At 35.7% G+C, this 27302-nt stretch overlaps 1 protein-coding gene across 1 annotated transcript in view; it reads left to right on the plus strand.

Moving 5' to 3' along the window:
• PARD3B (par-3 family cell polarity regulator beta) overlaps positions 1-27302 on the plus strand; it is an 882400-nt gene that overhangs the window by 200680 nt on the left and 654418 nt on the right.

Below are 27302 nucleotides of genomic sequence, written 5' to 3' on the forward strand. Positions count from 1 at the left end.
ATAGTGATCATTCTTTCTATTGCTGCCTCATGAATTAAAATATCAATTTGTAGGATTCTAGGTGAATTTGTTACACATCTCATATCCATTTGTATTTCTTGTTATACATCTCATATCCATTTGTATTTCTTGACTTGTATTTCTTAAGCAGTTGCTATAGTCCACTGTTAAAGGGAATGTATGTTTTAAATAGGTAAACTAGCTTTTATTTAGTGAGAGATTATTAATACTTAGAATAAATATTAAAAGTAGAATAGCAATTATTATGTCTAACACCATGTTGTGAAAGTTGGAGAGAACTTGATATTCATTGTAAATCCCTTTAGTAGTAAATGATTTGAGTCCCATATGTGAAACAATTCTGCAACTTAGAAAAGTGATTTCATCATTTTATTTCAATTCTGAAATGAACAGGGTCTACCAAAAAAAGCAATAGGACAGAATTCCCTACTCATTTTTTTCATGAAAATTAAATGTTTAGGGCCTCCCTAGTGGTACAAGGGTTAAAGTCTCAGCACTATTAAGCTATTATCAAACCACTGCTGCATGAGTTTGATCCCTGCCCGGGAAGCTAACCCACATGGCACAGCAGACCTCTCCTGTCTCACGCGCTGTTCCCCTCAGCAGTGTAGTACAGTAGATCCACCTGTTCTGTTCCCTACACTGCCTCTGGTGATTCCTCTCACCCCCCACACCTCTGGCCTATACCCCAGTTCTTATATAAATAAGTATTTTTAAAGAAAATTAAATTTTTAAACTTCAGATAAAATGCTTTATGAAATTTAATCTGCTCTGGAAATTTTGGGACTAATTAGATCTTGATGGTTAACAATAGTTTTAGTCTCCTTTTTAAAGAAACATGTTCTTGTCCAGTCCTATATTCTCTAATTTGGTGAAGGTTAATTTCCAGCTTACTAATATTTTTTAAAATAGAGTTCATGGAAAATTTAGGTCTTTTGAGTTATGTCTTTCTACTCGTTCTGTCTATCAGGTTGGCTGTTTTTCAGTTAATAATATTTTGTTGGTCATACTGCACCAAAAACTTTCCATAGAATTCTGTTTTTGACAGAACAACCAAGTCTTTTAGTTATTAAATATATCCAAGCATTGGGGATTACTTCATTTGTAGTCAAGGTTCCGAGAAGAGATAAGGACCTGATATGTTCCAGGAAGTCCTCTGTGTCCTGATGTTTACATTTTGGTACCAGTGTTTGAATAGAGTTTTTAATTGTGGAATTGAGGAATCTATTGCCAAAGCACCATCTAAGAATCTGCCAATGTAGAACCTGTATAGCTCAAGAAACATGATAAATAGAGAATCAGATTTTCTAAAGTCATGGCCTCTAGAGATCTTTTCTTTCTTTCTTTTTTCTTTTTCTTTTTTTTTTAAGTATTTGTCAGGATCATGAAGAGTCCAGAAAATGGAAAAGATCATTGTTCACTTTTATGATTTCAGTTTACAGTAAAAGAGAAAATGTTCAGTACAAAGAAAATAGAAAGCAAAACCCTCTTTATCTTAAATTTGGAACAAGCTCAAAGGATTTTCTTTAAGTCATTTGACAGTTACTGTGGAATTGTGAATACTTGGTACTGTAACAAACTTGCCCTCCGATTAGAATAAAAATGATAACAGTGTATCTCACACATACAAGAACATTTATATCTGTCACTCATAATGTTAAAATGCATTCATAATCATCAATAATAATAAATAACCTATTCATAACATTATTACAATGGCAAGAAAGCATAAACTCTTTACTAAGAGTTTATGAATAAAAAATATTGAATGTCAGAGGATTTTGGGAGTTGGATTGAATCTCTGAATCAATTAGGGATAATGAGGCTCACTTTGCAATTGAGGGAAGTGAGATAGGGTTTCCTTGGCTGAGAATTGTGAGCTCACTGAGAATTGTGAGCTCACTGCAGTAGTAACTATAGATCCCAGTTTTGTGATTGCTGTTTTTTGCTTTTTTGTGTGTGTGTATATCAGATTGTCTCACTCTTTTATGCCAAGGATTGTACAAATAAACAGGTTTTCAAAGGTCCAGGGCCATTATATCATTGACTATATATATAATTTTTATTATGGCCCCCCCTTGGTTTTCACTATTTCTTTGTCTGTTTAATGCACATTATTTCTGCCCTTCAGATCTGAAAAGTAGGAGCTTTATAGTTGCATGCTTTTAAAAATTCCTTTTAATGTTAGTAATCCTTTGCTATACAATGCCTGAAACTTACTTCTATCACATTTATCAAAATGTGTACAGGGATATGGCTTCAGAAAGAATGTTCAACTCTATCTTTTACATTTAGCAAAAAGTTTACGGAGTTAATGCCCTTGGGACACCTGATAATGAAAGTCAGAAGGGTGTTAAAAATCTAATTTAGAAAGACTTCACCAATTTGGTAAATAGAAAAATTCTGAATAGTGAATCTGGTAGCAAATATACATTTATTAGACTTTTGATTGGTTATGGATATGTGCTGAACTTTATGGGTACAAGCACAAATATCAGAACATATTGTATTTCTTCCATCTTTTTTCTTAGAGTACTTAAAACATTATCCCTTTGAACCTGCTTCACTGTTTTTGCTTGTTGAAGAATACAGCAATAATGGCTTTAATCTTGAAATCTTTAAACAAATCATTGGGACTAGAGCTTTTGTAAGTTTTATATTGACCAAAGAACAATAATATGCACACTTTTTATAGTGCTATAATGTGAAGAAAACCAGACAAAAGCCTGAGTTTCCTTGTGAAATGAGGCTTTTTTTTTTTTTTTTTTTTTTTTTTTGGTAACTAGAGAAGCTTAAGAGGGAAAAAACCTTGGAATTAAGGATTTTCTAACATATAATTATATAATCTATGTCCACTACTTGCCATTCTCCTGTCTCCAAAATCACCACATGTAACTGCCCCGTCCTTAGTCAAATATCAGGCCTAAAATACAAACTTAGTTTAGTCATAAAGTGTAGCTATTCTTAAGTAGTCCATTAGAAAGGCCTATGGTTTCTAATGCAGGGAATTTACAACCTGGTGTGTTTCAGCTAATTTTAATTCTTTTAGATGTCTTGTACACAAATTACTTGATTACCTCCTACATCTCTCTTAATCTGGGTTACTGAACATAATAATAAGGTTTAGCTTTTTTTATAGACCCCTTCATCACCCGAATTCTTTAGCACTTAACTAACAGCTGGTGGCAAGTACTATCACTGACATTATTCCAGAGTTCTTTTGCCTGCCTTTTTTTTTTTTTTACCGTTTTTGTCGCTTCTGATTGTCATGAGCATAAATAAGGAAGGAAAAGGAATACCAATTTTTGTTTAATCCACAATGATCAAAAGAAATCTCCAATAGGGCCTCCCCTGGTGGCACAGGCGGTTGAGCACAGCACTATGAAGCTGTCCGCAGCCTCTGCAGCGTCGGTTCGATCCCGGCCGGCCAGTGAGGGTCCCACATGGCATGGCAGACCTCTCCTGTCTCCCCCGCTGCTCCCCTCAGCAGTGTATTTCAGTCAGTCTGCCTGTTGTGTTCCCCGCTCTGTCTCTGGTGAATCCTCTCAACCTCCTGCAAATCTGGCCTGTACTCCGGTTCTTGTGTAAATAAATAAATAAATCTTAAAAAAAAAAAAAATAAGAAATCTCCAATAATAGTACAGATTGATTTTGACAGTGACTTGAATTTGCAAAATATATGAGGCTTACTCTTCTCAACATTTTCTTTTCCTTTTTTTCTTTTTTCTTTGATGGAAAAAAATTTTAGTTTTTGCCAGAATATTTCATTCATATTTTAGAAGACTTTTCCCTAGTTCCTTTGCCTCATCCTGGGAATAGTCTATAATTTTCTCTAATCTGATTTGTAAAAGACTGATTTTTTTTCTGAAAATAATTTGACTACTCTATTAGTGGCAGATAGATTTTGGTTTTGTTTCAAGGAAAATTAAAAAAAAATGTGTGTGTATAGTTTTAGGGTTATAAAACTGAAAGACCTTTAAGTGAGAGTATAATTCAACTATGTATAATAAATTCTGATATCTTTCTGTATTCTCACTTATCACTGACCTCTTTTAGTAATATTTCCTCCCTGATTTCCTTTCCATCATTACACATATCAAAGTGACTTTGTGAGACTGCAGTTTTTACTATTACTAAATATACTCATATTCTGTTGGTTTGTAACATTATGAATTATAACTTTTTTCTTGGCAACTTTTGACTCTGGATACCACTGTGGGTTTGTCAAATCCCAAAATGGATATGTTCAAAGGAAATGGAATTTCTTTGGTGTGAGAAGAGATTAAAATAAGCTAAAAGTACCACAGTTGTAGGTATAGTTATAGGTGGCTAGTAGACTTGGACAAAGCAGTGAGGGTGCTTTGAGGTTTTATAAATGTTATCAATAACATTTAATGCAGCACTGCTGGACTTTTCTGGAGGTCAGAACTCTTATGCAAGATTTTTAGTCACTTTTTGATATTAATACTCAAATATCTATAAATTTCATGTAAGCAAGGAGATGCATTGTTACTCTAATGAAAAAAAAAAGGCATAACAGTATTGGAAATGGTTTCCACACTTGGTATTAGTAGAACTTTAACAAAGGTAACATTCATCCTTTATGTCAAAGTGCATGAACATGCTGCCCACTTAATTTTGGTAAAGCGTCTACATGGTGTACTGGTAAGTGTTTATCCACCAGCTCTCAGGGCTAGGATGAGTTTGGGGGAGGCTGATTACAGCATCATCCAATTAGCACGATGAAAACTCTCCCAATATGGACAATTTCAGTTTATCTATGTGACTTTACTGAAAGGACTTGGATGATTTTGAGTCAAAGGTCAGTAAAAGAGCTACATGAGAATACTATCATACAGTCTTCTCACTATCTAGAAAACAAGAGACATTAATAACAACAGCACAGGTAACAGTGATATGTAGTCAAATATTTAGGAAGTGAAGAGTTTTGAGTTTTGATTATTTTTAACATAATCCATTTGATTGTAATTTGGTATATTTAGGTACTCAGTAAATGGCTTTGGCTTAACAAATGGTATGCTAAAAATGTAATAGTCTGCCCCCTGACTTGGTCTGAAGCAGTGTTAGTATATAACATTTAACTATGTTGTGACACAGTCTTATACATGTTTCTTAGATTATTGTCTGTGCCTTTGAAAATGCTGCTGCTTACTAGGCCTAGATAATTTGTATTATTTTTGTCATCATTTATTTAAGCTATTTTAATAAGCTACTCAGGTCTGATGATATGCTTGTTTCTGCATAAAGTTAAGTATAGGTGGTCATTATCTCTCAGGAACATAAAACTCAAGATACATACTACTACTGATGAGAATATATTCAAAATGTAAACACTGAATCATAACTAAGTTAAATTTTCGTATTTGTCCAAATTTAGGTATGGAAAAGATAAAAATGTCTGTTTCTGTTCTGATTAGTCCCGTAATGCCTTTGATGCATTAAGACAATATTTTGTTCGGCCTGGCCCCTTTTGCTTTCAATTTTTGTACAAATAGGTTGATAGTGATTTTTGAATGGCTTGGAGGCATTCTTTGCCATTACAAGCATCTAAAGTGTTAACCATCATACAGTTATATTCCAGAGTAGCTTCAACGAATAGGGGACACTGCCTTGATATCCACGGTGGACTTCTGTGACCAATGGATAGATATGAGGAATGTTTTGGCCTGATTGGCAAATGAGAGAACAGGAGTTTCCTTTTACCAAGGAAAAATTTTCAATAGTCTGGTCAAGGACAGAAATCTCACCATTGATACCACAAGTAGTATTACATTATCAACAACAGAGGCTCTCTTCAAAAGAAATATCCAAATATTTTATATGTTTAGATCATCAGAGAACTTATTAGCTGAGACTGCCCAGAAATGCTTTTTCTGAATCCTATTTTAATTCTTACTGAGAATTATAAGCAGAAATTTGATAGTTTTTTGTACTTCATATATTGTATTTCTTGTATTAAAAATAATGTGATAGACTGTTTTTAGAGCTTATTACCAGGACATGATTTTTTTTTCCCTTCAGTACACTTTTTTTTTCCTCTTGAGATTAGGATCCTTTGTATTATATTAGTTCCCTCATTGTTGTCTTGGTGACCAAGAATTAAAAGTCAAATTTGACATGTCTATGTTAACAGTGTTGAAACTTGTTTCCTAATCATTCCTACATGTCTGACTTTTCTCTTTTTTGTGTATATGTCACTAAATTTCAGCAACTTTAAATCTTCTAACAGAAAGTAGGGTATAAACACTCTAAGTTCAACAAAGCCTTAACTGAAAAATTAATTGTAATATTTGTGGTATAATGCCATGTTGGTAAATAATGTTATTTATCTTTAATCCAAATTGCTGTTTTCAATCACCATCCTCTTCTCTGTGCTTTGCTCTGCCAGTAGGATTCTGTGATTGGGGGCATGCCATTCATCTATTGTTCAGAATTACATGTGATTGAGCAGTTATATTCAGAAATACTTTGGTATTCCACAGGGAGTAATATGACACAGCATAAATGGAGTATTCTACAGGGAGTAATATGACACAGCATAAATGGAGCAAGTGGCATACATAAGAAGGTATTTTATATGGCAAAAGGACCTCAGTGCCTCATATCACTACAGTGGAAGAACACTGATTCAAGTTGGAAAATGCCATCAGCCTTCAACACCTGAATCAGAGAAAGACATTTTCCCAACTCCAAGACTGAGAGATTAACAAGCTGTCTCAAAGACTGGCAAGCTCAAAGGCCAGTTCTTCCTCTGAACATCTCAGTCTAGACCATTTATGAAACTGGAGTGTTTAACATGTAATGAGTTGCCAGAATTAAGGAATATAGAGTGAGTATACCCAGAGAAGCAATACCCCAACATAATTAAAATTCTATGGCATTTCTTAAGCCCTTACAAAAGCTAGCAGTTGTATTATCTTCCACACTGTTCCATTCCTAGATGGTATTGAGGTTTCTGTCACATGACTGTGACATTGTAGCTTATTATATTTGGGATAGTGATTTACAGTTTCTGATCTCATGTATTCAAATCCATGCACTATATTTTGAATAGCCATATGCTTATGGTCATGCTATATTTAGGTATATTTGCACTCTTCTGTGACCATACTCATTTAAAAGTATTCATTAGATTTAAAACTTCATACTGTAGCATGGTTGAAACTTTCACAGGAGGTAAACTGGTTTTGTATCATTAATGATTTAACAACCTAGAAAGATTTGTAGCATGAGAGAACTTTTTTTTTTTTTAAATTTAAATAGGGTTATTTTATGAGTCCAGGCATTTAATTTAATTAACATTTAATTTATATTTAAATAGACTAGTGAAAATAAATTCTCACTTTTCATTGATGAGGTTTATTAACAGTAAGAAAACATAATCAGTTCAAACAATATTTTATACCATTAGGAGTTAACTATGTCTTAATTGTGTGGTTGTGTTGGTATTGTACTGTGTTATTCTCATAAAGGAAAGATATAAAAATAAATGCGGTACCAGGAAAGTACACGTGTAAATAATGCTGACTTACTGGAAAATGACATTAAAAGTATATATAAAGAAGAAAGCCTTGACAAATACATTAAAAATGTTAACATATAAGCAGACGTTGCTATTTTACTTCTCTTGGTAGTTTGACTTCCCTTATTTGAGAAATATATTTCATATTAGTGTATGAGACATCTTAAATTTCAGAATTTTTCAAAATGAAATTTATGGCCATATCAGGGTTTCTACAACAGAAGAGTTTTTTTGGAAGAATGCCATTGGCCCACTGAGATAGGAGAAATGCTCTGTATAATTTGAAAACACATTTCTTTAGGTGACTTAAAAGGCTAAGAACGCTATTTTAAAATTAATATCATTCTCTTGAGAGATACCATCACAATCAAATATTCTAGAATGATCTCTAGTGTGTCCTAGAGGTAATTTATGAAGTTTTGACTCATAAAAATTCCTGCATGTAAGATTTTATTTCCATTTGTATTTATTTTTGTTTACCAGTTTTACTTAACATTTGAAGAGGTTTCTAGTTTTACCTCCATTATAGTACTTGAGAGTGAATCACCTGTTTCTACACTCATTTTTCAGAGTTGTGCATCCTTGCATGAATCTATTTGTGTTTTGCATTTGTATTCATGGACTTGTGTCTGGGCCTCTCAGAGTCTTGCATGGGGAAAGGAGAGTGAATTTTTTGTGTCTATTGTAATAACAAAATATTTTAAAGTACTTATTTTTCTCCTTCAATACTTTTTTCATGAAATTTTTATTTTTAATTTTCTTTAGTGAAATAACCTTGCATTTTAACTTTATATAAGATTCAGGTGTTTATGGTAGGACTAATACTTGTATGTACTGCATTAAGTTCCCTGCTTAATGTCCAGATATACCCTTTGCCATACCGCTGTCCCATAACTTGCTTTACCTCCCCCTATACCCCCTTCACTTCTGGTAACCACTAATAAGCCATTTTATTCTTGATTTACATATGGCATCATACTCTGCCAGTTGTGTAGATTGTACCGTGTTTGGTGGATTTAGTTCTTCATTCACAGTGCTTAGTTCAGTGTTTGGTCCTATTCACAGAGGTAGAAGTTGACTTGTAGATTTTTAAGTACAATGGTGTCTATCAGTGCCTTGGAATTTGATACTGAGTGAAAAGATATCGAAGGGGCTTTCTAGATTCCTAATTGGCTGGACTAAATATTGAATGTGATTACTAAAATTCAGGCTGGGGGAATCAGAGTCTGCTCTTTGGATAATGATTTATATAGCATCTAAGCAACAAAAGAGGATCTGTTTGTCACAGACATTAAAACACACTGTTGGTGACCACTATGTACTCTTTATGCTGTTGTTGGTTTTCTTTATACTTTCTATTCTTTAGGAGTTAAATTGCTTTCAACATTTAAATTATTGTTTTAATTATTTGTTTATACATTTTTGTTCTGGTTACTTCTTTTGCTTTCTCCTACCTGAATTAATACGGTTCTAAATGTTTCTTTCCTTTTTATCTCATTTTTTTCTTTGCCTTTCCTTTGTTAGGCATTACATTAAAAAAAATCTCTAACTATGTTTCCTGCTATTACTCTTTATTAATTTTCTTTTTTTCTCCTTTTGTTTCATTTGGTGCTTTCAATTTTTGGCAATCAACCAATTTTGATTTTTTTCTTTTAAAAGATCTATCTATCTATCTATCTATCTATCTATCTATCTATCTATCTATCTATTTATTTATGCATACAAGAGCTGGGATACAGGCCAGAGGTGCGAGGAGTGAGAGGATTCACCAGAGAGAGAGTGGGGAGCAGAACAGGCAGACTGACTGAAATACACTGCTGAAGGGAGCAGCAGGCGAGACAGGATGGGTCTGCCTCACCATGTGGGTTGCTCCCTGGCCAGGGATCGAACTTGTGCTGCAGAGGGTGCTGATTGCTTCATAGTGTGGTGCCGCCAGGGAGGCCCAATCAACCAATTTTGGACAGTTAATTATGAATACGATATTAATGCTTCTGAACCTTACACCAAAAATTTGTTAAAATGCATAGATATAGGGTATGTATATTTCACTACAGTCAAAAATAAATCATTAACTTTATGATAAAACAATAAAAATGTTCTTTAGATTAATAGCTCCCAATATAGCCCACAATAAGTCTTGTGAAGATGAAAATATAATAGAATACAGTCCCCAGGCAGTGTGATTGCAAGCCTCACTCATCCTCACTTGACAAGTCAGCAGCAGTTACCAATCTCTAAAACTTTAGTAGCTTGGGAAAGTTTTTCTCCATTCAAGAACTGCCTTCACCTGTATTAAAATCTAATGTTTGTATAATCTTTTTCCTGTTTGTACTATTTCTGTTATAGCCCCTATTGGCTCTTTAAGGAGTGTTTTGCCTGACAATATTTGTTTTGTTGAAGTATGTTTTATTTAACATCTGTGTATATCCATGAAACTGTCACCAGAATCGAGGTCGTGAACATGTCCATATTTTCCTGTAAGTTGCTTTTCATCCATTCCTCATGCACTTCCCTAGCCCATCAGGAACTGCTTTCTATCACAATGTATCAGCTTTCATGTTCTGGGTTTTTATATGAATGGACACCTACAGCCAGTACTCTTTTGTGTCTGTCTTCTTTCACTCTACATACGTTGAGATTTATTGATGTCACAGATATAGTTCATTTGTTTTTACTGCTGAATTGAATTCCTTATGGATATACTGTCATTTTTTTTATTTACCTGTTAATGGATATTCTTTGTTTTCTAATTTTTGACTACTACAAATAGCAATGACATAAATACGTATGTATAGTTTTTAAATGAATATGTGCTTTTATCATTGGGTAAATATCAGTAACTGTTTCCAGAAGTCATTGTACAATTTTATATCCCCACCAGTATTATAGTATAGTTCCAGTTGCTCTACATACTTAGCTAGCAACATTTAGTGTGGGTAAGCTTTTTAGACATTTTAATAGGTGCATATTATCATTTGTATTTTTCTTGTCACTAATGGGGTTGAACATCTTATTCTGTGCTTATTTGCCATTTGTATATATTTTTTGATCAAATCTGTTCAAACCTTTTTGCCCATTTATTTCACTGGGTTCATTATTTTCTTAGTTTTGACGGTTCTGTATATATTGTGGGTACAAGTTTTAATCTGCCATATGATTTGATAGTACTTTCTATTTCCTGTTTTTCCGGCTGCCTTTTGGAGTAACTGGTCATTATTCTAGCACACAGCTGTGTTTCTTGGAATCAGTTTAATCATTTTAAGTTTTCGCTTTAAAATTTGTTATGGGGAACCAGTGTAGGTCTAAATCTGTGACTGAGTCATGAACCTAATCTTCAGTTTACACTGCCCAATTCTCTGTGAATCTTGAAGTATTTCAGTCTGTCTGCTGGAACGAAGTGCTATTCTTAACCTTGTATATGGGTACTGGTATTGCTAATACTTTCAGGTAGCTTCCTAACCAACATGGGCTAATCAATATTCAGCTGAATATTTGAGGGTGACCATCTAAAGATCTCTCGGTTTTTCTTTGTGTAGTTCTTTCCTCTTTCTTATGAATGCTAGCTGTCTGGGACTCCTCTGATTCCCAGCTCTATCTCCTAATACTGTAAGTCTGCTGGCTTTCATGTGGGATGCATCTCCCTGATCTACAGCCTAGAAAAGCTCAGGTCAGTAAATGAAGCCATTGTCAGACTAACCATGTTGTCTCTCACGTCCTGTAAACAGTTATTTTGTATATTTTAGCTGTTTTTATTTTTTCAGGCAAATAGATTAACCATGTAGTCCTTGGCTAGAGTCAAAGTCAACCTGGAGTATTGTTACAAAGGGCTAAAATAACTTATAAAGGTGTACTGCAAAACTATCTCTCTTTTTTCATTTTTGATTGATAGATACAGATCTAGCCTAATGACATAGTTGACTATTTCTTTTTTTTTTTTTAAAGATTTATTTATTTATACAAGCACTGGGTACAGTCAGAAGCGTGGGAGGGTGAGAGGATTCACCAGAGCCAGAGCAGGGAGCAGAACATGCAGAAGGACTGAAGTACACTGCTGAGGGGAGCAGCGGGTGCTGCAGGAGAGGTCTGCAAGCCATGTGGGACCCTCGCCAGTGGCCAGGGATTGAACCGGGCTGCAGAGGATGCGGGCAGCTTTGCAGCCCAGTGCTAAACTGCTGCACCACCAGAGGAGGCCCGACAAAGTTGACTATTTCTATGTAAGAATGATTTCACCAGACAGATCAACATCTGCTTTAACATTCATCAACATCTTAGTTTGTGTAATGACTTATCTGGCAAAGCTTTCAAATGATTGTGAATGCAAAAATATAGTAGCAGGAATAAACTAGCAGTTCTTGCATTAGTGAGAGAGAATAGAGTAAAAGGAATTAGATTTATGGCATGACTTGCATTTAAGAAATGCATGAACTTTAAGAGTACTATGTTTGTTTGTTTGTTTTAACCTATAATCCTCAGTTCTCTCAGGAATAAGGAGAAATGTTGGGTTATTCAGTTTATGAGTACAAATGAAATTAGATATTAATTATTCAAACAAATTTTTCATTCTGATGTTAGTTGATGCAAACTATATTTTTAAAATAAAATTTTTTATAGTCATTGAGTTTTAGATACCAAAAATATAGAATTGCTTTTATATTGATGTCAATATTCTAGCATAGTTTCAGTGTTTCCTGTAGTGATCATACAGTAATTACAATTTTAAGTAGTTCATATGTCTCAGAATGTTATCATTGCATATATTAATGCTATTCTAAATGCAGTTGTAAAAAGAAGTATGAGGAAAATTATTAAATAATCAGATGGAAGTTGGGTTAGTAGGTGTGACAGCCAATTATAATTTGCCCCAAGAGAAATATTGAGTGAAGGGTGAATATTTCAACCTCAGCAAAGACCCCAGCTTGTGCTTAGACTAGGTAGTATTCATAATGAGAATGGATATCTTTGTTAGCATCTCTTGTTATTAATACCTTAATATAATTTAGAACCTGTGTGTTAGATATGTGACTTGAACTGTGAATTGGAAGATCACTCTTTCATTTAAAAATCTTGCTTCAGAGAATAAGTTCAAGTACATTTCACAACTTGTTAAAATTAAATAAGCTAAAGTGAAAGCTTATAGACAAGCATGGGGGTGGGCTAGATTGATCCATGTAGTAGTGGATTAGAGATGGAGACATCAGTAAGAACTCATATAGCCATACATATGGATACATGTATATATGTATATAGTTTGTGTGTATAATATATATATGCATATATGTATACATAAATATCTGTATCTGTCTATGTTATTGATTAGCACACACATTTCCTTTCTCTGAAAGCTGAAAGTATCTAGAGTAATTCACTCTAGTAGGGTACAGTCAGAAGCACAAGCATACCTAGTGCTTGGTTTCTAATACCATATTCTAATATGAGGAAGCAGAACTTCTTAGAGAAATGACAGACCCTAATCACAGTGGTCCTGGAAAATCTTACAGTGCCAGGAAGAAAGTAAGAAAACTTTCTTGTGTTCAAAAACCCCCACAATAAGAGTGTGTCACAGGGATGCAGGAACCAAATGAAAGAGATCCCAATAATAAATGCTGCAACAATCAGAACAAAATAAATATAAATTCTAGGTGTATAACCCACAGTGAAAATACATATCCATGAGTCTTTACTGATATTAATAAATTAATGAAAAAGTAAATGGGAGGGAAATATGATCTCCTGTGCAGAAGAGTTCCAAATAATTTGTGTACATATTCTCTCCTCAGGGAGGTGAAGTGTAACTCCTTACTCCTTAAGTGTGAGCCATACATAATGACTTCTTGTAAACAGTCTGGAAACATGGCAGGAGAGCAAATTTATAGTGGTGATAACTGACAGACACTGTTCAACAGATGATCAAGATTAACGTTATCAGTGAAAAGTCATTTTGTTTGTGCGTACCTGAATATAAGATGAGAATAGCACTATATCTCTGTGGTCTTCTTTCAAAAACCCTGTAAATGCAGTCTAATCATAAGTGAGTAGAAGTTAAATCAATTAAAAAATAAGGGCCTTTCTGTAAAACATCTAACCAGAACGCCTCAAAGTTGTCAAAATTATCAAAAAGGAGAGTCTGAGAAACTAGCATAGCCAAAAGGAGCCTAGGGCAATTAAAAAAAAAATGAATCTAATTCTGAATGGGATCCTGGAACAGAAATTAAGGCTAAAAGTGTGGAAATATGAATGAGGACTTTAGTTAATAAAACACTAATAATGATAACAGCAAATAATACTAAACAATTAATTGGTTTATCAATTGTGACACAAGTACCATACTAACTCAAGTTTAACTGTATGGAATTTGGATGTAGGGCATATGGGAACTCTCTGTTGTATCTTCGTAATGTTTTTCCTAAATCTATTATAATTTTTCTGATGTACTTAAAAGTGTTTAGCTTATTTTGGGCTTACCTAAGCAGTTATTAGTTTATGATGAAACATAGGCAATGTACAAATGATTTTTAAAGTTAAAATCAAATTATAAATTTATTTCAGTGCATTTTTATGTCTGTATAATCAATATCTTTCTTAAATTTGTGCAGTATGTGCTCCTAGTTAATTTTGGTTTAATGAAAAGCCCCCCACCTTATTTTATTGATGATACTGAGTAAATACTGAGAGAAGAAATGAGAAAAACAGATTTAGTTCATTAAAAGTTGTCTCATGCTGTGTGGCATGGAACATATTTTTCCTACTAACTCCCTTGACTGAGAACAAAATATTTAAGCACTTGGGTGGCCTTTTATTTATTTGTTTGTTTGTTTGTTTATTTATTTATTTATTTATAAAATATTGTTTTATGCACACAAGAACTGGGGTACAGGCCAGAGGTGCAGGGGTAAGAGGATTCACCAGAGACACAGTGGGGAGCAGAACAGGCAGATTGACTGAGGTACACTGCTGAGGGGAGCAGCAGGGCAGTCAGGAGAGGTCTGTTGCACCATATTGGTAGCTCCCTGACCAGGGATCACACTCATGATGCAGTGGCTGAAGATAGCTTCTTAGGTTGCGTCTTAACCCCTTGTGCCACCAGGGAGGCCCTGGATTTCCTTTTAGAACATCATTGTGCCCCAACAGAGCTGCCATTTCACACATTCTTTACAAATATCACTTTCTCCATTTTTAAGGCAAAAAATTAACTAGCTGCAAATAGATAAACTCCTTCAGCTTCATCTACTCTCAACATTGCTTTTTTGAAATTATCATCTCCTTCTGAAGTAATGGCAATTGTCAGACCTTAAAGCCTTGAACACATTTCGTGTTGTTCTGTTTTCCCATACCCAACTTTCCCTGTAGTTTTATATTTGCTCTGCTCTGGCACTATGTGCACTGTAGTCCCTGCAGATTTGTTGTGGGGCAGCTGTTGTTTTGTGCTCATATTTTAACTGATTTCAGCATAAAGATTTCTAGGGCCTGTGAAGAATAAACAAAGGATGTATGTTATGGGGGCATGGTTTTGATATTGTTCTGTGTCTGTGTTATTAAAAAAAATAAATACGTGGGAAATATATATTACATGTGCCATGGTAGAAACTGAGATAACAGTTCTGCCTTCATGCATCTTAAAATCTAGTAGAGCTGTATGTAAATATAATAAATAATACAAGCCAGGAGAAGGTGCTTATTAGAATGTTTGAAGATGCTTATTGAAACATTTTCTTATAGTCACTGAGACTTCTTTATTGATGTAATAAAAAAGTAAAACTACAGTGAAGGTGGGTAGCAAGAATTAAAGAGGATAAATACTGAAAATGAAAAAATAAAGAGTGGAAAGTACTTGGAGATGAGGAATCGGATGATAGAAACATGTCTGTATAAAACCAAGCTCCAGAGGATCCGCCTGTGAGCCAAAGCAATGTGTAGTTTCAAGGAATCAGTTTCTGTCTTTCCTTCTTCCCTGCAGACCCACTTTCTACCCTCTTCCCTCTACAGGGAGCTTGTCTAGATCCCTTTCTCTCCACCTTCCACTTGATTTGGGTAATGAAACACCCCAGAAAGAGATGGGAGAGAGGAGGGAAATATAGTTGGATGATTTCTCTTTCCTCTCTGGCGGTTCCCTCAGGCTGGCCCTGTCCCTATACCAAAGATCATGTTCTTGTTAAGGTAGCTCTTTCCCCAAGTCTTTTTACTTTTGGAAACCCTTTCCTCTTCTTCAGGCTCCAGCATTAATGCTCAGATATTTCTAGTCCTGACAGACTGCCTGCCAGCTTGTGGCTCCCCACACCTGCCCACACCTTTGGATATAGCCTTTGTGTTAAGCTCTACATGAATTACCTTTATTTGAGTGCATTATAGGTTTTCTGACTGGCCCATTCAAAAAATTCAAAGCATCAAGAACTTAACCATCACTTAGCTTTCTTCCCACTTCACTTTGCACATTACAAAGATGAGGCCAGAGAAAGAGGAGTCATTTTTTCCTAAGTTTTTCAGTTTGTGGTAAGTACTGATCTATAATCTAGACTTTCCAATTCCTAGTCTTCCCAGGAAAACTTCCCATTTGCTTTAAAATTATGGAAATCTATTTCTAGATTCATTTCCAAGATCCAAGATTTCTGAAGCTGAGCAACGAACATTCTAGCATTCAACTTTTGAGCATGTGGAAATAAGTAAAGACCACCCAAATGAAAACAGAGGCTGTTGACTCAGAATTTCCTATAGAACAAGGAGCCAGCCACTAGGACTTGTGTTTGGCAGAAACTACAGGCAGGGGAGTGGGAAAGCTTCTTGGTGGAAGTTCCAAAGCTTCATAAATATTCTGATTGCAGGTAGTTGTCATGGTGAGTCTGGAGCCAGAATCTGATTTGATTGATTTGGGAGCATGTTTGACTTTATCTGGTTTGTCTTGAGTTGGAGGCAGGGGCAAAAAATAGGGAAGCAGGGCCTCCTTGGTGGCACAAGGGAGCCTGTGACGCTGTCCGCTGCCTTTGCAGCATGAGTTCGATCCCCGGCCAGCCAGGGAGCAACCCACATGGCACAGCAGACCTCTCCTGCCTCGCCCACTGCTCCCCTCAGTAATGTATTTCAGTAGATCTGCTCCCCACAATGTCTCTGGTGAATCCTCTCACCCCCCACTCCTCTGGTCTGTACCCCAGCTCTTGTATGCATAAATAAATAAATCTAAAAAAAAATAGGGAAGCAGGTGGTCATTGTTCAAGTCTAGCCCATTTTGGGCTATTTGCTGCAAAGTTTGTGGGTCAGAATTCTCTTGTCATTTATGAACAAATCCCTATCTGTTTAGTTAGTCTCTGAAACATGAGAACAATTGATTTGCTCTTCAGCTGTCTTGTGTATCATCTGAAGGAACTTGGAATCTGCCGCCTGGAAGATTAACTACACTTTGTTCCCGGGTCAGTTCAGCAAATCTAGTAGGAGAAGGTGTGGTACTGTAGAGGAAGTGATGGGGGAATTCAGGAACAAACACAAATAAGCAAATTGGGCACACTTGGGGCAGTTCTCGTGACAGTCTACTGGACTGAAGCAAACTGGAACTAGGCTTATCATAGTGTCTGTCACACATATTTATGCCTTAGGGGCGTGATTTTTGGCACAGCTGACTTTTTGCCTAGGAGCTTTGTCAATCATTAAGATGACTACATCACAACTTTGCCAGCTCTTTTGTTGTGTGTGGGTGGCAGCAAAAATTCTGGTGGGAGCCAAGAGGGAAAACATTTATTTTTATCCATGAATCTACAGTTGGTTAATGGAAATCATGTGTGAGTCAAGTATCAAGGGCGGACAAAATTCTAAATTCCGTAGTCCCATATAATTTCCTGACAGTTATCAGTGTAAGCTGTAGTGAATTTCAAACATTTGAAAAAGAACTCACTCCATCTCATCCTTCTTTGAGTAAGGATATGGGGATACAACTATCAGGAATGTAGTATTTTTTTAAAAATATTTTTATTGAAGTACCATTGGCTTACATCATTGTTAGTGTTTTGGAAGTACAGGATCCTCCCTTTTCAGGTGTAGTCACTGTAGCACACCACTGTCAAAGCATCCATAGTCCACCATAGTCCATTTTGCTCTCTCTGCCCCCTCTCCTCACCTTTCCCTTCCCCTCTGCCTATTTCATTTCTGCAAGTCAACTTTCAGGGGTTGTTTTAACAGTTTTATTTATCTGACCTTTTGTTTGGTTCTCTATATTCCACATATATATAACATTTTCCACTATTTGTCTTCCTCCTCTGGCTTATTTTGATTAGCATTATCCCTTCTAGTTCCATCCATGTTGCTGGAAATGGCATGCATTTATCTTTTTAGATTGCAAAGTAGTAGTCCATTATGTGTATATACTATTGAATACGTCTTCTTGATCCACTCATCTGTTTTTTGGGCACATAGAGTTGTTTCCATAGCTTGGCTATTATAAATAGTGCTACAAAAACTCTAAGAGTGAAATTGCTGGGTTATATGCAGATCCTTTTGAAATCTTTTGAGAAGCCTCCACATTGTTTTCCATAGTTAGCAATATTGTAATTGGTGACTACCATTCACATGCATTTTTATATTTATTTTATTTATTTTTATTATTTTTGAAATTTTATGTATTTTTACATATTTTTCATTTTTGCATAATGTATGCATTTTTATCTTGGTTCTAGTCCCCATACAATTCCCACCCCCCGTCTTGTTTTGATCCTACTCCCTCCTCACCCTCCTGTAGTGTGTCTCTGGCTTATAGTTGCTTGTTGATTTTGATTTTTACTTTATTATAATTAGTGTTTTTCCTGGACCCTTATTTAGGTTTTCTAAATTCCTGCTATGAGTGAGACCATCTGGTATTTTTTTTTTTTCTTTCTGGCTTATTTTGCTGAGCATGATCCCTTCCAGCTCCATCCATGTTGCTGCAAATTGAATGAGTTTATCTTTTTTGATTGCTGAGTAATATTCCATTATGTGTATGTACCATATCTTCTAGATCCAGTCATCTATTTTTGGGCATTTGGGTTGTTTCCATAGCTTAGCTATTGTAAATAGTGCTGCTATAAACATAGGGGTGCAGGTGCCCTTTTGAAATAATGTTTGTGTGTCCTTTGGGTAAATACTTAGGAGTGGAATTGCTGGATCATTCGGAAGCTCCATCTTTAGCAGGTTGAAGAATCTCCACACAGCTCTCCATAGTGTTTGGACCAGTTTGCACTCCCACCAGCAGTGCAGGAGAGTTCCTTTTTCTCAGCATCCACGCCAACATTTGTTGTTGCTAGTTTTTTTAATATGTGCCATTCTTACTGGTGTAAGATGGTTTCTCATTGTAGTTTTGATTTGCATTTCCCTGATTATGAAGAGACACCTCACTGATTGGGAGAAAAATTTTGCACACAACACTAATGATAAAGGACTGATCATAAAAATCTACAAAGAGTGGATGAGACTCAACAAAAACAAATAATCCAGTCAAAAAATGGGCAGAAGAGCTAAAAAGCAATGTCTCCAAAGAGGAAATGCAAATGGCTAACAGGCATATGAAAAAACATTCACATGCATTTTTGATTCCTGCTCTGCCTAATTTTCCAGTTTTCTTGTTGTTGAATTTCTTCTTTCACAACTGAGGTCTGCACAAACTATAGTGTCAGCCTCCTCCGTAGAATCACTCCTGTGACAATGAAGTAGCCAAAGTGACTCTACTTTCAGTTTAATTACTATTTTTAAGGAAATTCCAGGCATCATAAGTTAGAGGCGAATTCAATTTTGGGCTAAAGGGGAAGAGGGGACCCTCTATAATTAATTTTCATAGTTTTACTTTAGCCTTGGATCATATTATATAGGTTAGAATCTAAAGGAGCTGATCCTTGTCTCTGCTTAAGGTTGCTGCTAGTCATACCTCCACAACTAATGTTGCCTGCTGTTGTAATAGAGCAGAGGTATTGGTCTTTGCTACCTACTGCTCCATGTTAATTATTGATTTAGCATAGGTCCATGCAACCCTGTACTCCAGCAGTTGGTAGAGGCTGAGCTGTCTAATTGTGTACATTGGGTTTTAATTCCATTCAGTGGGACATTCCTTTGCCTATGAACTCTTATACACAGAAACAGTCTTTATATACCTAGGGACATCATGGTAATTTACATATAGATGATATTCAGATATTTATTGTAGAGGGTTACCTGTACAGTTATGGTTAAAAAAAATGTGTTAAAATATCAATAGCTTTATCTTTCCCTTGGAAATAGAAATATCTTCAGCCTATTTCCATATAAAATATGTGATAAAAATGCATCTTTATGTAAAAAGTAAGACAATGACTTTCCTTTTCCTTGAAAATTCTATTCCTGGCCCTTTAGGTTATTGTCTATAATGTGAGACCCATTACGTTTTCTAATGATTGATCTAGAAGAAAATTTTAAAAATTCGGTAAAATTTGAATTAAACAATGATTGACATTTATGATTGATGAAATATTGTGTATTGAACTAATGTTAGCAATCCAGCATTGGTGATATCCTACTTTATGTTTAGGATTTGGCAGATCAGTATAGTGGTCGAAATGGAACTTTTTTTTTTAAGAGGCATGTATTTATTTATTTATTTGTTTGTTTGTTTGTTTGTTTATACAAGCACTGGGTACAGTCAGAAGGTCTGGAGGGTTAGAGATTTCACCAGAGCCAGAGCGGGGAGCAGAGAAGGCAGAAGGACTGAAGTACACTGCTGAGGGGAGCAGCGGGCGGCAGGAGAGGTCTGCGCGCCATGTGGGACCCTCCTCTGGTGGCCAGGGAGCAGCCAGGGATCGAACCGGTGCCGCAGAGGCCGCAGGGAGCTTCGCAACCCAGGGCTCAACCGCTGTGCCACCGGGGAGGCCCTACATAGGGAACTTTTATGAGAAAAACACCCTAATAATATGATGAGGATCTACTCATGTATTTCATGGGAATATTAATTTAATTGGTTTCTTTTAAAACTTTTGTGAAAATGGCAGTAACGGTTATAGAAGTAGGAAGATACTTCATGCTTAGCTAGAGAGATCTGGCCTTCTCTTCTGTTAGTGAATGACTTCAGAGCTAAAATTTGCATTAAGAACATTAATGTGATAATTTTTAAAGTACCCATTAGTCTGACAGTTTCAGGATAACAAAACTAGATTCTAGGGAATTTGAAAAATGTAGAATACACAGTGGTAGATTTTAGGCAAAAGATAATCCGATCACAATGAAAATATGCTTTTGCTTGAAAAAATGTCAAAAGTAATTCCAGTTTTTTAAAAATCCATGTTAAATGTGCTTTACTACAGTTTTGAAATGATTAAAATTTTATGCAAATTTATGCAAATCATGTGGCTTACAGATTAAGTTTCAAAGTGCTATCTTCATTCACTGGAGTAAATGACTATTGAAGAATAGATGTATACATTTCTGGCTGACTGGTCTGGTGTTTGACTAAATGAGTGAGTGAGTGAGTGAGTGAGTGAGTGAATGAGTGAATGAGTGAATGAGTTTTGTTTTTTTTTTTAACTTCAGAAGCTGTTACCTTTCCTTTTTCAGAGCAACAATTTTTATCTTATTCAGAAGAAAATAGGATGTGGGAGGTTGTAACCCTAAGCTTAGCCTAATCAATTCAGTTCAACCCAGTTGAAGAATTTTGGGTGCCCATAGTGATTCTAACTCAATGTAGAATCCCGACACTGTGTGCATCCAAACTGCAGAAGATCCCATTCTTTCCAGCATTCATTCATTGAATACATATTTATTGAGTACCTCCAAGGAGCCAGGCATTGATTTAGATGCATTGCTATTGACTTTTAAACAGCAGTTTTTGTTTTTGCCACCTCTTCTCTTGGATTCTGCTATATTTCATTTTCCTGTCTTTCCTTTTCGTCTATAAAATTTGCTTCCTTTTCAATTTCCTTTTCTGACCTTGCTTTAAGAGTTCCCAGAGGCTCAGTTTTTACCCTCTGTTCTTCCTCTGCTCTGCTGATCCTCAACTCTCTATATGTTTACAACCCCTAGGGTGAGGCCCCAAGCATGGTCAAATTTTAAAAGCTCTGTAAGTGATTCTGATGCATAGGTAGAGTTGAGAGTGATTTTTTTATACTGTCATCCAGGGAATTATTTGTGTCTCAAAATGTCACTCTTGTCTCTCCTGATAAGTGTCATACAATCTCTCCTTTCACACAAGTGCCTGTTCTGTGCCCCTGGCTTGCCACAAACATATTTCCACTTAGAAATATTGTCTCCAGAATACCTTTAATCTTGCTTTCTTTTATTGCTCTTTAATTACAATTAAGAATGCTAATCTTTGACTTTCCTTCTTTCTTCAATTCAATATATCTAGCATGCTATGATCAAACTGTGATGGGCCAGTGTTCTATCAGCTTCTCATCTCCCTCAAATGCTGTTGGTACTATGTTGCTTGCAGGATCAAATTAAGAGTATTTACCATGGAATATAGATTTAAAAAAAATATACACCCAAAAGCCAACTTCCTTGTAGAACAGGTTTCAATCTCCTGTTGGAAGGCCTGTTTATTTCCACTACTTCTTTCAATGTCTTCCCGGACTTCTGTACGTTAGGACTGCCTTTCCTTCCCTAGTCTGATTAATAATATAATCATTGACCTTTGTAATTCCTATTGTTATTTGGCCTTTGCATAGAAGAAAAAAATTCTTACTGGTCTTGTTTGGAAGCTCAACTCTGACCATGTACTTCCTTTTCTTTATCAGAGACATATTTTAATGAGTCAAGGAAGGTGGTGAGATGTGTATTGCATGCTATAGCAGCAGTGTAAGGAATGTTGAAAGCATCAAAGCATATTATAAAATGTTTTCTCCAAGTTTATAGTCAACAAATATTTACTAGAGGCCATTATATGCTAGGAACTTATTTCTATTACTGTATTTCTTCCTTATATAAAATAAACTAGTTTTATCTCACTTTTAAGATGAGATGAGTAAGGCCCAGCAGCAATAATTAGCTTTCTTTCTTAATATTATATACATGGCTGGATTCCAGTTTGTGTTCTGATTCAAATCTGGTGTTCTGTGTCTCTAACCCATTTAGTAAGTTCTTAAGGGAAAGAGTATTTCACCTTTTAATTTCATTAGCATTTTCCTTACTTGAATGAAACTCAATAAGCATGATAGATAGTCTTTAAGGTGTTAGTATAAGTACGTGTGAGAAAGATCATAGCTGAATTTTCCAGATCTTCCTCTATACTCAGTCCCAAGTACAAATGGTACCATTGTCAGAGTAACACATTTCAGCATTAGATTGCTGGGATTTAAATAATGTCTCTTTTATAGGACTAATGTTAAAAATATTCTAAAATTATCTAGCATATGAATTCTCTCATAAACTATTTTAATGAACGAGGGTTTGAACAATGCTATTGTCAATTAAAGATTCAGGCTAATGAACAGTTGAAAAACTTGCAGACCAAGTTTATTTCCTTCAAAATGGGGTGGTGGGATGTCATTTTCCCCAGCACTATCTCTGTAAAGTGGAAATGAGGCCAGTGTTCCCACATGGCTGTTGTCCAGCTGAGACTTCCAGTCCCAGTCTCTAAGCACAGGAGGCCCAGGATGCCTTCCAGTCTCTGCAGCTAGAGAATGCTTTCCCAGGATGCCTGTTGTCCCACTGGGTCTCTATTATATATGTGAAATAGGTTTTCTAATTTGGATTTGATGAGCAATTGGAGTTCAGAATAAATAATTTAATTCTAGCTACCTTTGCTGAAATATGCCTATTAAACTTTAAAAATGATAACTACTTTTTATTATCTAAATAACTGAGTAAATCAAATGCTTATACTTACCGTTTCTATTATTAATTGAATAAATAATAGGCTTTCTCTTTCAAGATAACCAAATTCTCTTGTTTGAACGTTCCTTCATTTCCCAACTTAGCCCAATAGCTTTGTTTTCTTAGATGCTATATAATTTTAAATTTTCACTTGAACTTTGCTATGAATAGAAAGAGTAGGAAGGCGCACTTCAAAGGAAAATGTAATTTTACTCTCCCAGCAACATTGCTGAGATCAAAAGCATTTGAGAGGTGATCTGGGTGGCCATTACAAGTAATTGGAAAAGAAGTACAATTTCTTATTACTGCATCTAAAAATGAGGACAACATTCTTTAAATATCACATTTATATAAAAATTTGTACAAACTCAATCCACATGTGTTAATTAGAAGCTACTATAAAGGCATTTCATTGTTTTTATAACTTGTATTCAAAAATAAAACTGCTTTTATTTAAGCATTACATAACAGAAATATTAAAATCAAGTCTAGAATATAGGAAAAGTAGCAAATGGTGATTTGCTAAGGATAAATAAGAACAGAGTTTGATTATAATTAGAGGGAAACAGTTTTTTTCTACTCCCAAACTAAATCTACTGAGCTTACTTGATTTAATTTTGTACATATTTGGCGACTACAAAATGGGTTGCCTTTTAGACAAAAGCCTTTTTCATGGTCGTGACTCACTCTGTAGTTCACAGTTTGCACTGTTGGGACTTTCCTACCTGAGAGGGAGCTATTCCAATAAATAGGGATGTAAAAATTTTGTGAAAGAAGCTTTCAGATTTACTTTTTTCTATAATATAATTGTATAGAGTGGAATTTGTCACCCGTGGATGCCTGGGTATATGTAGCTAATACATTGGAGAGTCACAATAGGAGTGTCTCATTTTCATTTTAATCATCATAAAAAATAGTAATTATACTCTGGATTTTCTGGACAGACTTTTAAGTGTGCTTCCATAGGACTTCTGTGGCCATGTTTACTGATGTTTTTAGAAGCAATTCTATGGTAGTTGATTTTTCTGTGTGGACAAGAATTAAACACAGTGATTCAAATCGCTCTCTTGTGACACACACTTTGTCAATATGTGTACTATATTCGTGTTGAATGTAGTTGAATTTTGTAGAAGGGGAAAGCAGACATGCTGATCCAAAAGAACAACTGGAGGGCCTCCCTCGTAGTGCAGGGGGTTAAGCAATCCACAGCTTTTGCAGCAAGAGTTTGATCCCTGGCCAGGGAACAACCCACATGGCGAGGCAGACCTCTCCTGCCTTGCCCGCTGCTCCCCTCAGCAGTGTATTTCAGTCAGTCTGCCTGTTCTGTTCCCCGCTCTGTCTCTAGTGAATCCTCTCACTCCCCAAATCTCTGGCCTGTATCCCAGCTCTTGTATGCATAAATAAATAAATCTTTAAAAAAATTAAAAAACTAAAGAACCACTGGAACAAAAGCATAGAGGTGTGGCATGCCATACCATTCTTGGGGATAGCCGTGTGTGGGGGCAGGTGCAGGGAGGTAGAGGAACTGTTGGGGGCGATGAGGTGAGAGTAATTTGTGAGACTAAGTGGATCCTAGGTTGTGGCTGGTGTGTTAGGCTGGGGTGTTGAGTCTCAGACAGAGCTGTATTAGAAGAACAGTCTCAGACAGAGCTGTATTAGAAGAACAGCTATATCCTAGGCTATTTTTTCCCCTATGTAGTATATTGGTTTTTCATGATATCTCCAACTGGTAGTTATTTGTTATAAAAAAAAAACCCAAAACAAAAAATACCTCTTACTCATATAACAAAGTATGGTGGGCACTATAAAGAGGAAATGGAAAATGAACACCTGGTCTCTATCATTAAAGAACTAATATGCTTTGAAACCGAAGAGCTACGCAGATGTAAGTTAACATTATTACTGTTGTAAAAGAGAAAGCATTGTTCTAAGCAGGCAATTAAACTTACAGAAGAAGATTTATAGCACTGAAAATTCCCTCAAACTCTAGCTTGTTACCTAACAATGCTTTCATTTATCATGAAAAATGGTGAATGCAAATTGCATGCCTTATTATAGTTTGATCATCAGCAATTTTATCATTGCATAAATGGACACCATGCTATTGATAAATCTTGAAGAGTTCCAAGTGTTCAGCATCAAAAGCACTTGTAGATATTTACTGGCATATTTGAATGTTACAGTTAGGGAAATTTTGAGGTAATACTCCCTTTTTCTTTTACAGTTGGGGAATGAACAAAAGACATTATACACTAGCCCTTACTTCTTGTTTTTACTGCAAAGCTAGAACTCCAAGTAAAGACTTTGCTTCCCAGACCAATAGTAGCGTGGTTTCGATAAAAATAAACAAATAAATAAATAAATAAATAAATACAATTTTTAGGTGGGTTTGTGTGCTCTCTGTGCTTAAACACCTTCAGCATCTTACCTGCAATAAACTTAGGGTCTTTAACCTGATCCCTAGCCCTAGGTGTCCTAGTGTCCTGCCCCTGCCCATCTACCCATATTCTTCCCCTACTCTTTACTTCTGTTCTCTTGCCACCTTGAACACACAAGGGGTATTCCACCCACTTAATCTCTACTCTTCATCTGGAGATGGCATCCTTCTGCTCTCCTGTGATACATAATCTTCTCAGGAAAAACTTTCTTGATCTTTCAAACAAAATCAAGTTTCTCTGTGCTCAAACTTTTCAAATATTTCCTTCATGCTAGCTCTTTTTATATATTTACCTGTGCAAATATCCTTTACCTGTTTTCTCAACTGGTCTGTTTTCTTCATGAGCAAATATGTTGATTTTGTGTGTGACACCCTATGGCCAACACAGAACAGAGGTACAATAAATATTTACTGGTGTTTGGACAGAAAGAGGATGTTAAAAGATTCAAATAATATTTGGAAGTAGAAATAATTATTTAACTTTATGTAATCAAACAAATGTCTGCTGAGATAAGGTAGAATCCTCAAAGAGATAAATCAAAATGGAACTGCTCAAACTATCTTTAAGTGAAGGCAATGCTACAAATATTTTGCTATTATTATATCATGAGCAGGCATATTAAAAAACTGAACCTTTTTGAGTAACATATATTTTTATCAATCATTGTCTTCATTAGTTCAGAAGAGTTCAAGAGGAATACATTTCCACAATGCAGAGGCATTTTTGAGAATGGATTGGAGTTGGAAAAAAGAAGAGAGCTTATAAGGGTAGAGGAAATTTCTCCTACTCTTCTCCCACAATTCATCAGCAGAGTGTTTATTAAACGAAAAGTGATCAAATCACTTTTACTGTGTCAGCGTGGGATGAAAAAGACACCTGCATTTCATGAATTGATGAGTAATTGTTTTTAGTCCTGATTCTGAGTACCCTGTTGATTGCAGTAGTGTGATGTGGTTGAAAAAGCATTCGGTTTAGAGCTGGAACACCTGGATTGAAGTCCGGGTGTCACCATTTGCCTATACATTAGACCTGGGACAAGTCACTTAACCTCACCCAGGGTGATTTTATTTATGAAATGGTACACTGCAGGAACCTTGCATGCATCAAATTAGATAATTACAGGAAAACTCTTGGGGAAATGTATGCAAAACTAAAATGAGTTCTTTGGAGTTAGGTATATGTTTGTCTCCAAGTGCTGCACTTTTGCAGATGAGCTACACCCGGTTCCCTGCTCTGGACAAACTGACATTCTGCTGGGTAGATGATATGCCTACCAGGAAATGTCCTTTGATGTAGGAAGTGGCATAATGCACATGTGAAAACAGCCTATTTCTGCCCCTGCCCTCCTCCTCATTCCCCTTCCCCATGCTTGTGCTGCAAAAGAAGTATGATGGATGGAAAGGGAAATTTGTTGATCAAAGGAATGGGCAACGCATTCAGTTTAAATAAAATACTCTATCCATCCACTATTAAAAAAATAATCAAAATATATCTGAGAAAGAGGTAAAATAAAA

Source organism: Talpa occidentalis, unplaced genomic scaffold (assembly GCF_014898055.3).
Source record: "Talpa occidentalis isolate TD23 unplaced genomic scaffold, MPIMG_talOcc4v2.1 talOcc4.3, whole genome shotgun sequence".
Taxonomy (NCBI): domain Eukaryota; kingdom Metazoa; phylum Chordata; class Mammalia; order Eulipotyphla; family Talpidae; genus Talpa; species Talpa occidentalis.